The sequence below is a fragment of the Fukomys damarensis genome, unplaced genomic scaffold, assembly GCF_012274545.1.
Source record: "Fukomys damarensis isolate Sample0158 unplaced genomic scaffold, DMR_v1.0_HiC HiC_scaffold_6, whole genome shotgun sequence".
NCBI lineage: Eukaryota > Metazoa > Chordata > Mammalia > Rodentia > Bathyergidae > Fukomys > Fukomys damarensis.
This window is the reverse complement of record NW_022900918.1, coordinates 33,659,112-33,672,028: the sequence shown is the minus strand read 5'-3', so window position 1 is coordinate 33,672,028 and position 12,917 is coordinate 33,659,112. Positions and strand designations below refer to the sequence as shown.

Here is a 12,917-nt window from a genome sequence, read left to right as displayed (position 1 = left end):
TAACATTAGCTCAAGTTTCAAAGTAAATCTGTAGCAGAACCAAGATGTATCTCTAACAAGTTCCCCACTACTAATATTTTTAAAAGATACACTTTAAAGTTAGGCATGTTTTGCTTCCTCCATCCTTACTAAAGGTAGATGACCTAGGAGAAAGAATAGACATTTCCCAGTATGATTGATAAGTGATGAGTACAAATTAGTAATATCACCATATAACCAAAGCAAGGACACTATCATAGCTCCAAATCACAAACTGTAAGGTGAGGGACGGGAATGTGCTGAAAGCCATCACATGCCTTCTCAGGGTTCCGGCACTAAGTGGATATCTCCAGACACATAATTATGACCAACAGATGCAGTGATTCCACTGATGCTATTATGGGTAAAATCTAATTGGGAGGATAAGTCACAGCGGAAGTAGTAACTATCGCTTTGAACCAACCATAGTTCAATACCATGGAAAGGTGGGAACAGACTAAAAGAAAGAATTGCTACTGTGCCACATATACTGTTTACACCCAATCCTCCAGGCAAGGGTGACCAAAAGCGTAGCTAAAGAGTGGAGATGGCACTTCATTATTATAAACTTTGCTTAAAGAACCACCACCTTAACTCTTCAATGTCAACAACTGATGGGAAATAAGCCCTGCAGCAAAGGAAGCAAACAGCAGATCTGGTGAAATAACAATAAGGAACCCAAAGCAAAGCTGCAGCTAGCCCATGCTTAGTGCAGCCACCCCCAGTACAACACAAACGACAACCAGAAAATTACCACTACTGCATCTTCACATATAATTCTGGAGGGGAACATTGTAAAGAGAAAAAAAAGTAAATTAAGAGCATAGAACACAAGAACTTAAAGAAACACAGGAAGAGTTCAGGTAAATAATTCTCCAAAGTCTCAAAGGCAACCAATCATAGGAAATGTGACCCCTCCTTTAAAAATAAAAAAAAAAGCTCAAAGAAGAAAAACAAAGGTTCAAAGAAGAGATTAAGCAACAACAGAAGGAAATGAAAAACAACCTGGTAGAACTCAGGAAAAAATGAAGAAAAAATAACATTATAGAGATAAAAGCCTCATTAAGAAACAACTTAAAATAGAATGTGACTAAAAAGAAATACCAGAACATGGAGAAGTCACATAAAACAAAATCGAGTCAATAATACAAAAGCAAGTTACAGTAAATACAACAAACGAAAGAATGAAAGGGGAAACAAAGAATATATAAATGTTTTCACTGAAAATGTATATAAAGCAAAAAGCATAAACATAAAGATCTGATGTTTGTTTGTTTAATGTGTTGTTTCTTCTGGAATAGTCAGTCCTCGCCACTCTCTATTGCTAGCATTCTGACCCAATTTCTACCCCTTTTTAATTTTAGGTAAAGGTCAAAATAAATGATACCTTGAATTTGTAGGCGAATACTGTTTATGGAATTTTAAGAATAAAGAGACAATTATGGGCAGAAATTTTAAAAATTATGTACAAGAAAGGAAAAAACTCAAGTTATTCTAATTATCCAAGAGCAAAATGGATACAGAAGACCAGAAAGCACTATGGTACAGATACTGATAAAAGAAAATAATGTCCCCTAATTTTATACCCAGCCAAGGCTTCCTTAAAATATATCAAATAAATATATATATACTGCAGCATATAAGAACTTAGGGGGCCCCTTCTTTAAAAAATAAAGCATCTCTACAGGTATTGATATAAATGATCTCCAAGAAAAGCAGAGGTGGGCATACGGTATGCTAACATTTGTTAAGAGGAAAAAAACAACTATGATTTTAAAAATGCATCAAATACCTCTAGACAAACGTGTAAGTGGAGCAGAGTGGCTGAGAAACAGGGGTAGAAGGTAAACCTGCTTTGTACCATAAATCTACTGGCACTTCTAAAAAATTTTGTCGTCTTTATGTATACTATATATATTTTAAGGTTTCTTGAAAGTCAGAAATGTAAGTGTGTGCAAATCAAAAGAAAAATACACTGATAGCAAAGTATCAAATGACACAATACTCTGGGGCTCAAAGTCTTACACCTTTCAAGGCGAATAACATTACTGAAATGTCTTAACACTGTGAAAATACTAAAATGCTTAAAGTTATACAAAACTCTTGTATTCAAAGACAATCCAAAGACACAACACCTCTATTTAGGACTTTAACCTAAAGATGTTATGTTCTTTGTTTAAACAGACATAGAATTCAAGTGCAGGAAATTTACATTAATTATAATATTAATATTGAGCCACGCTCTTACTATGACTTCTTCTCTTTCCCAATATTGAAGCCACAGACATAACCTCTCTTATTTTCTTGTGTCATCAGTTACATCCTTTCCTTTACCCTTGCACACAACTCCTCTGCTTCCTAGTCTATCCCTGTGAATGTGTTTTCCCCACTTGCAGTCTACACTGGCTGCATGCCCTCTGCTTTCAAGTCTGGACCAAACTCCCTAGCTACCCACACATACCCCTTCTTTCCTCCAACAGTTTTAGAGCAAGTGCTCTGTACTTGCACACAAACTTTTTCCACAAATTTTTACAGTGTGGCTAATAAGTGTATTCTGATATGTCATTATCTTCCTGAGCATTGGGGGAGTCGGGGTGCTGGGGAATCCAACCTGGGGCCTGAACTACATTCCCAGCTCTTCTAAAAATACTTTTATTTTGAGACAGGGTCTCATTAAATTGCACAGACTGGGCTCAAATTTGTGATCCTTCTGCCTCAGCCTCCCAAAGTGCTATGATTACATGTGCACACCACATACTCAGCTTCTTCAGTAATCTTTATAATTTCTTTTTAATTATTTCATTCTTATCAGAAAGGGAAGTCTCTCTGAGAAGACGACCTTTACCTAAAATTAAAAAGGGGTAGAAATTGGGTCAGAATGCTAGCAATAGAGAGTGGGGAAGACTGACTATTCCAGAAGAAACAACACATTAAGCAAACAAACAAATCCAAAGCAAAACAAAATAAAAACTGTGAAGCAAGAAAAAGCTGAGCTGCTCTGAAACCAGTGTGCCTGGAAGACAGAAAACAAAGGGGATAGTGACACCTGGAGAGGGTGGACAGCAATTGGAACAAGAAAGGTGCCAGATGCAGAGTAACACCATCCACAGTATTTTTTAAAGATCAATCTGGCTACAGCTTGGAGAATGAATTTGATGAAAAAATGTAGAGGAGGAGGACATTCAGAAATACTGTCATTTGCAGAAGGAAAGTGGGAATCCTAAGTACAACAGTGAGGATGGGAGTCACTGAGGAAAATGGAGAAGAGCAAGCTTGTCAGAGAAACTGCCAAGTGCCACCTGGGCTGGATGCACGGCTGTAGCTGTGGCACACGGCTGATGTGGCTCTGCCCTGGGTATATGATGTGCTCCACAGTCCTCGGCTACTTGGAGTTGGGTGAGAGACTGAAAGGCTGAGTTCACCTAAGCTGAGGACAGAATGAAGAAATCAAGGGCACTTGTAAGAGAACGTAAGTAAAGGTGAGGGAATCTACGCTGGGAAGCAGGTAAATAGGAGTGGTATCTGTGGACAGAAAGAACATGCAGGGACTGAGAGTTGCATGAAGACAGAGAGGAAGGGAATCTGAGGTCACCAAGAGGAAGGTGAAGTGGTGAGATGGGTGAGATGGACAGGAGCTTCAAAGGATGTTACAAGAAAGGATCATCATCTAGAATGACACAGAGGAAGAAAACACTCCCACTTCCGGTTTCTGAGGAGGAGGTGCTATTAGAGAAACTACAGGAAGGTTTCAGTTAAGGCAAGAAAGTGGCAGAACATCCCACTGGTAGAAAGCTGGATACTGGAGTGTCTGCAGGGCACAAAGCAAGTATTGCAGATAGTACAATGGAAAGAGGGGAGGAAGTGGAGGGATTATAGATTATAGATAGCAGGGCAGAAGACAGTGATGCAGGGAATAATAAAGGACGGGGGAGGCTCTCAAACACTCCGATGACCTCTCTCCATCTCAGTGCTGCCAGCACAGCCCAAACCTGGACAGCATACCCATCTCTCACCCAGACTGCTACAGCACACTCACTGCTCACACAGGGCCTTCCACATGTCCATCTGTGCTCCTCATGTGAGCCAGGAGTATTTCATAAACAGGAAAGTGATCATTTACAAAACCAGAGATAAAGGGGAAGTGAAACCAATGTTAGCATGAGCAAATGGATATGCTGCTGGCTTCTGAAAAGTGTAAACTCCAAAAAAAGAAGGAAAAAAAAAAGAGATGTGCCACATGCATTCTCCGGCATAAGGACATCAGATGCCCCATCATCCTACAATCACTTAAAGATTACATGCTAATTTGAAGTACTGGCATTATAATTTTGAAGGAATCAGAGCAAGGCTACAATGGGCGGACTTCACAAAATTAATCTCCACATTCTCTATTTTTTTAATGCTTCCTTCCAGCACAATCAAAGAGATAAATTTGGTTGAAAGTTATTCAAAATAAGAGTATTATGCTGTTTAAAACAACAATTCAAAACCATGCTTTCTTTCCAATTTCAAGAAGGCATTTTTCCACATTTAATAACCTACCTGGAATTTTGTATTCCATTAAAAGCATTTAATTGCATTTGCAGTACAAATAATGCTGCTGCGGAACATTTTCCATGAGTTGTTTGGAACACTCGATTTTCCTATCTACGTCATCATAAGGGAAAAAAAGTATTCACCCTGAATTAATTTGATATGGGAGAGATTACTTACATCCTTTAACATTAAAAAGCCAAAAAATACTTCCTCAGAGATACCTCCTGACACAGTAAAAATATTATAACTTTTATTGCAGTAAGTACCTGCTAAATATTTTTTAAATTTTTATTTACTATTAGGGGTATAAAACATAGGAAACAAAATATTTGCAAAAAGTATTTTCCAAAAATAATAAAATTCTGGAAAGATATGGGCTGTTAAGAAGTGTTCTTGATTCACCACATCTTTTTTTTGTCATACACAAATTCTAGTCTCTTTTTTGTCATGAAATGTATGGAAACTAGCATTGTACACAGTTAAAATGATAAAAATCCACATATTTCACTATTTTAGAGCGATTATGACCACATTTTGCTTCAACTTCTGAAAACAAGATGAAGGATAAGAAATGGATTTGCTGATAAAGTTATAACTCTTTTCAGAAAGGAGTAACTAGTTTCTGCCTCTTTAATAGGCTTTTATAGTATATTTTACACAAAAAGTGCAAAAAAGAGATACAGTTTTCAGATTTGACATAGGCTGAAAGTGTTCTTGAAGGGCCAGGGATTTAGCTCAGTGGCACTGCACCTGCCTGGCAAGTGCAAGGTCCTGAGTTCAATCCCAGATACCAAGAAAAAAGGGTGGGGGGAAATCCTTGAAATATCCTCCAACTTGACCCTCTCCTCCCATTTTATACCACAGAGCAGTAATTATTTTGTAATATCCTTTAGGCTACTTCACTTACATCTACGTGTTAAAAGCAAAAGTAACACATGTAATCTAAATGAAAAGATACAGTGCTAGCATTTAATGTGTTCACTGTATATTCATACTCTAAGAGAAGACTGTTCTAGAGATTGAGATAGTTACTGGTTCTTTTGATCTTTATCTCTTAAATACTAAGAAAAACATGACCATATTATTAGTATTATAATAATAAAATAGAAAAGTCATCCCTATTTTGCATTAACAAAGGAATTTATATGACATGTCATTAATAGCATGGGACATTACCACAATCTAACATTCTGTAGTTCACTGTATATAACATGCTACTAGATATGGAAAACACAAATATACTTTAAGATATTGACAATAAGAAGCACATGATTTTCCTATCCTTCAATAAATCTAATGATAATCTATCCTTGCTTCATTTATTTACTAGATAAAGTATGACAAAGCAAACAGTGTGCATTATTATAATTAATGATTCTTAAGAACTTCACATGAATTATCATAGTCTTATTTCAATACAACGTGAAGTGAAAGGTTGGCTTTTCTTCAGCTTGCTGTTGTATCTATTAAACTTTTATTCTGAGATATAGTAATCACACTCATAACCTTCCACAGAGAAATAAAATGGCTATTTTATAAAAATAAAAAGAACTAATCATTTCTCATAAATTTGTTCTTTATCACTATCATCTTGGAAGTAATCCTGTTTCTCTCCCCAAAATATATGTAACAATGACAGAAATATCAAGAATCAGATATAAGGGGTGAAGGGAGGGCAGGGGTAAGGGGAAAAAAAAGAGAACCAAGACCTGTCATGTAAAGGTAAAAGAACCCAATGATGAATGTAACTGTACTGTATACTAAAATGTACCAATAAACTCAATGAGAGAAAAAAAAGAATCAGACATAATGATGAGAGTGAAAAGTCATCAATCTGTCACTAAAGATTATATTAAATGTGCATGTGTTATAAATGTAATTAAATATATCTCAAATGATGTGAATTGCAAAAACAAATTTTAGGTACTGATCTACAATCAGCCAGGTTGTCTAATTTCTGTTTAATTATCGCCTCATTAATTGACCAGTAACAACTTTAATTTCAGCTTTACAGTTGAAAGAGATATCCTAGACTATTTTGCCCACAGATTAATTATGATGGTGGTTTCTTTGGGATTGGTGTGATAAGGTCATTCTCTGCAGATCATACTGTAAATTGTTATCAACCTAATGAATAACTTCAGGTATTTGAGTTTTACATAAGGAGCAACTGAAGCTCTGCTAGTGGATCATGTTTGAAATCCTGCATTTCCACTGAGTATTGTAAATAGAAGGCTTGTGTTTGAACCTAACCTCTACAGACACCCACTCATCACTCCATTTCATTACATGTAAAATGCATGTTCGTGATTTGCTTATGAGACATCAAGTTGATAACTCAGAACAGTATTACTATGTAACGACCCTCAATAAATGCTAGTTCTAGGGATACTATGTACTTTTCCTAAAATAATAACTATTCTCACTTTGTTTTGCTACTATTTTAAACACACCTACTTGTAGGATTGAGGGTGCAAGCCCAATGGTACTTTGACCTTCTACTTTTCTTATTCCCTCATCAATACTACCTCCATTATTGATCTTCTTAATTGTAGCATATATATTTTTTAATTTTTTTTAAACAGGGTATTGAACTCAGGACCTTGCACTTGCAAGGCAGGCAGCAAAACCAATAAGCTAAATCCCCAGCCCTCATGTGATTTCTATTAGCATCTCTGTTGCTTTTTACTACCAAAGATATTCTCAATATAATCCCACTACCTAAGCTGGTAGTTCAGCACCTCACAACACATACATTATTGAAGTAATATAGGACTTTCACAGGAATGGCTAAGTAGTTACTCTTCCCAAAGTCCAACACGTTGCAACACTGAGATGCTATTTCCTACTAATCTTAGCTACTTTATATTATGTATCTCTGATAGTTTAGTTTGGCATTCTAGTGTTGGTTGCAGCTAATGGCCCATTTCTCCCACTCAATTATATACATATATATATTTTGCTGTTGTTGTTGTTGTTGTTGTTGTTTTTGGTACCTTGCTCTTGCAAGGTGGGTGCAGTGCCACCAAGCTAAATCCCTGGCCCAGCAATAAATATATTTGATATCCTGTCTTCTATGTTCCTACCTACAAAGGATTTTCTGGCAGGTTTATACTCTTCTTTCAGCCTTTATGACATCACATCAATGACATTATTCTTGATATACATAATAAAACATGTATTTTTTTACATTATAATTCTATATTTGATAGCTTTAAATTTATCTTAAAATCATAACAAATTCACTCCCAAAAGAATTAGCTTTATGTTCTTAAAATTTCTCATGGATTATAAATTAACAAATAGAATGCTTTAAAGCATGAATAATAAAACTTCTCCCTTTTTTCTTTTTGCTATCATAGTTTGTCCCAGATTCTTTGCCACATAAAAGTGAGTTGCAGGAACTGATGCATCAGATGCTCAAAGATGTACTCATCATATCCATCTAGTGGATAAACTAACAATGAGCTATTTGTTCTGTGTAATTACATCTCAGGCAAGACCTGACAAAAGTCTAAATACTCATTAGGTTGATTATAAGAAATCATGTACTTGCAAAGAGGTACAGGGCAGCATATCAGCTCTACAGACCATCAGCATAATCTTACAGGTAAATAAGTCAAAGTTACCACTTCTTTTTATTATTTGTAATAAGAAATGAACCATTCTAGGGAAACCATCCTAGGGAAGTATGTCTTTTTATTTTGTTCTTTTTTATAAAATAACTTCAAACATATGTAAAAATTACAACACTAGTACATGGAGTTGCTGTTACCCTCCAGATTTCCCAGTTGTTATAATTTCAAAGGCAGTAAAGAAAGGTGTAGATTCTCCCTAATACCTTGGCATATATTCCCAAGTAAAAGGACATTCTCTTTACATAAACAGATAATAAAATCAGAAAGTTAATGTTTACCCAACATCACCTCTAATCTGTAATCCCTGGTGAAATTTCACTAACTGCCCCAATAATGCCCTTTAAGTCTGGGGTCCAAATTAAGCTCACACATATTCGTTTTCCGTGTCTCTTTGGACTGTCAGTCTGACCCAGTTCCTTAATTGACTTGTCTTTCACAACCTTGGGCATTCTTATGCTGAAAGTGTGACCCCAATATTATGCCATTAGGGGATGGCACCTTTGGAAGGTAATTAGGTCATGAGGGTGGAGCCCTCATAAAAACATTAGTGTCTTACAAAGAGACAGAAGCTGGACATGATGGCACACACCTGTAATCTCAGCACTTTGAAAGACTGGGGCAGGAGAAATGCAAGTGTGAGCTCAGCTTGGGCAATTTAGCAGGCTAGTGAGACCCTGCCTGAAAATAAAAATAGTTGGGGATGTAGATCAATCCTCAATACTAGGAGGGAAGAAAGGAGACTGTAGAAGGAGGAGAAGGAGGAGACACAGAGTTTGCTCCCTTTCTCGCTGCTCCATCATGCAAGGACATGGAAGGAAGAGGGCCACTTGCAAACCAGGAAGTGGCTCTCACTGGACAGTCATCTGCCAGCACCTTCACCTTTGGTTTCCCAGCTTAAAAACTGGAAAAATAAACTTAAAGGCTCAGTCTATGGTATATTTGTCAGCAGCCTGAACGAGGACACCATGATAGATTTGAAGAGTACAGACCGGTTATCTAGTAGAATGTCCCTCAGTTTGGGAGAATGTTCCCTCAGGATTTACATACTTTAGAAGGAAAACTACAGAAGTGATATAGAGCACACAATGTCAAACAGTGAGGCTGCTTTCCCAGTGCTTAAATGGCTTCTGCCAAATTTGTTCATCACAATGTTAAACATTAAGGAAATACACTAAACCTGTTTCTGTGTCTACCTGTAAAACGACCACCTAAACAAACAATAACCACCACCCAAGAGTTGACATTGACCTTCCCCTCCCATATTTATTTTTTTAAATTGAGTTTATTGGTACATTTTAGGTATACAGTACAGTTACTTTCATCATTGGGATCTTGTACCTTTACATGACAGGTCTTGGTTCTCATTTTTTCCCCTTGTCCCTGCCCTCCCTTCACCCCCTCCTCCCCTCCCCATTTACAAACACTTTATTTCCATCTTTTCATTTTCTCACATTTTTTTCTTTTCCCTTTTTACCTTACCCCTACCCTTCCCACTTTCCCTACACCTTTAGCCCTTTTCTTCCCATTTCACAATGTCAGTTATCTCATTAGGATCTTATGTACTATTACAGTTTATTCACACCAGAGAAACTATTTGGTATTTACACATGTGTGATTTATTTATACTCCTAAGTGAAATAAATAAGTCCCCTCCCATATTTATAACTCTTTCAACTGTGAGTTAGCTGGTTAAAAACTTGCTACATCCCTTCCGCCCCCACCAATATGTCTAACAAATACACAAATCTTCAACCTATATTTTTTTCACAGTAAGTTAAAGAGTATATATTACAGAAAAAGAATATTACAATGCTTGAGTCAAAAAGAAAAGAGAAAAAAAGGTCAAATGCTTTTACACTAATGTAAAATAAAATTTTAAAAAGAGGTTTCTCTTTGGGAAAAAAAACCAGTATACTAGATGATTAAGAGGCACAGGTGTGGAAATTTAGGACACTAAGATCTGCAATTCAGTTATCATAAATTTATATAATTGTATTGCCTCCTGTAAAATATTTCAGGGGAAAAAAGGTGGTGAATAAGAATAGGTAGATAAGAACCGCTCACGGTGCTTACTGTATGTCTCTCAATTTTGTGAATAATTTAAAATTCCTGAGCCAGGGATTTAGCTCAGTGGTTTCGGCGCCTGCCTTGCAAGCACAAGGTCCCAAGTTCAATCCCCAGCACAACATATATAAGTAAATAAAAATTCCTAGCTAAAAGTTAAAGAAAACTGCCTATTAGGCCAGGCCAACTATTTGGATAATCATGACAGATATCAAAGGATTCCAGTTCATGTTGTAAATCAATCACCAAGCCAATATGACAGAAGGAAATGGGATTAATGAGTCATTGGACAAGTAGAAGTGACAAAAAGAATTCCAAAGAAAGACCAAGTATTGCTTGATTGATCCTCTGCCCCTGACAAACTACTGCTCACAATTTTAGTCTATCTTACTGAATTTTGCTATCAGCCACCAAGCTAAACACAAATACAAACATTTTTCCTACTGGTAACCACTACCACCACCATCCCTCCCCCAAACTAGAAAATCTTCCCAAGGCCCTACTGTCAATCAGCTACAATTCCATTCTTTTCCACTGACCAGTTAAACCTGTGGTTTTACTGTGTCATGAGTTTTCAAAGCTTAAAACCATGGTGTTCGTTGTGTGTTAGTCAGCTTTCTCATCACTGAGACATAACACTCAACACAGACAACTTAGAAGTGGATAGGTTACTTGGCTTACAGTTCCCAGTGGGTTCAGTCCATGGTCAACTGGCACTACAGCAGAAATGGCATGGCTAAGGTACATGGCAGGGGATATGATTCATCCCCTGGCAGCCAGGAAGCAGACGGAATGGAGGAGCTGGGGACAAAAATAAATACTTCGGAGTCCACACCAGCAATCCATCTCCAATCTGAACCCACCTCCTAACACCCCATTCAACTCTGAATTCTTCAGCAGATTAGTCCACTATGAGTATAGTGTCCCCCACAATCTAGCCACCTGTCAAAGCCCTATCTCTGAACATGTGATTGGGGGAATATTTTACATCTAATCGTGACAGGTTGCTTAATGAATGAAATCAAGATGTATTAAGTAAAGTTACAAATTCCCAATAATCAATGTCAGCATATTGTATACCTAAAATGTACCAATAAAATTAATGAATTTTTTTAAATATAAAAAGATCTATCCATCTACCTACCTATATAACTTCTGCATAAGTCGCTCTAGATCTTCTGTATTAGTGGCACAGGCACTATTTCCTTTACTTTATTCCTACTATTTCTTATACTTGGGATAGGCAACCTCACCCACCCATCCTTTATTACCTGCCTCACACTGCTGTTTATTTTGTTAAATTTGCTTGTGATCTTCTGTTATATAGCCACTGATTCAACCACACCATCTCCTTGTCTTCTGTTAAACTGGATGAGGTCTTTCTTCTCTTTTCTTTTCTTTTTTTTTTGGTACCAGGGATCAAATCAAACTTGGGTCCTTGTGCTTGAGAGGCAGGCAGTGGGACCACTGAGCCAAATCCTTGACCCTGGATGAGGTCTTCCTGTTTTAAATTTCTGTAACACTTTATATCTCTATGTACTTATCAAATTGTACCTTATGTGACAATCATTACTGTCATCACTTCAACCACTCCAAACTGGAAGCTCATAAGAGCAGATTAATGCTTTATTCTTTCATGTCCCCCACAGTGCCCAGATCTTGAAGATTGGTACATTTTTTGTGAAATACATTATATTAAAAAAAAATTGTCTAATTATATAAAATAGAAACTTTTATCTTTTTCATTACAGATAGGTTGGAATGTTACAAAAGCTGTTTTAAACTAAAATATCTTGAAACTGAAATAAGCATTATAATATGCTTTAAGTTTTTCAGATAAGTGCATTTTACCTTAGACTGTTGACCACTGACAACATGGTTCTCTTTTGAAACTTTCCAAGACAATTTTAGTAAAACTAATAAAGGAACTTTTAAGTCAAAATATTTTTTTTCACTTTTTTTTTTCTTTTTATTGAGGTTATTGGTAAAATCTAGGTATACAATACAATTACATTCATCATTGGGATTCTGTACCTTTACATAATAGGTCTTGATTCTCATTTTTCCCCTTGTCCCTGCCCTCCCTTCACCCCCTCCTCCCCTCCCCATTTACAAACACTTTATTTCCATTTTTTCAGTTTCTCATATTTTTTTCCTCTCCCTTATTACCTCTCCCCTACCCTTCCCACTTTCCTTACACCTTTAGCCCTTTACTTCCCATTTGACATTATTGTCTCATTAGGATCCTGTGTACTATTACAGTTTTTCACACCAAAGAAACTATTCAGTATTTCAGTTAAAGAAATCTCTGTATGAACATTAAAAATAGGGAATCCTAAAATAAAACTAAAAAGGAAAGTAAAAGAGAAAAGGCAATGATGTAACATCAAAATAATCCTTAATTCTGGAGATGGAAATGGTCCCTGAACATATTTAAATTGCTTCTCACTCTTATAGTCTTATCTTATTCTTTTTTCATTATTTAGAGAATATTTTATTAGTTTCTGTAATCAAACCAATGTAGATATGACCTTACATATTTAGTACAATGTGTTACCCCTGTACAAGGGGAAAAAAAAATAAATAAAAATAAATTAACATTTCTAGACCAATATGGTTGTCCATTTCTGTACAATGCCAAGTCAACACAGTAAATTGGGA

At 36.4% G+C, this 12,917-nt stretch overlaps 1 protein-coding gene across 2 annotated transcripts in view; it reads right to left on the bottom strand.

Moving 5' to 3' along the window:
* The window catches only part of Pcca (propionyl-CoA carboxylase subunit alpha), a 372,170-nt gene that overhangs the window by 89,828 nt on the left and 269,425 nt on the right, over window positions 1-12,917 (bottom strand). The gene's annotated exons all lie outside the window — the stretch shown is intronic.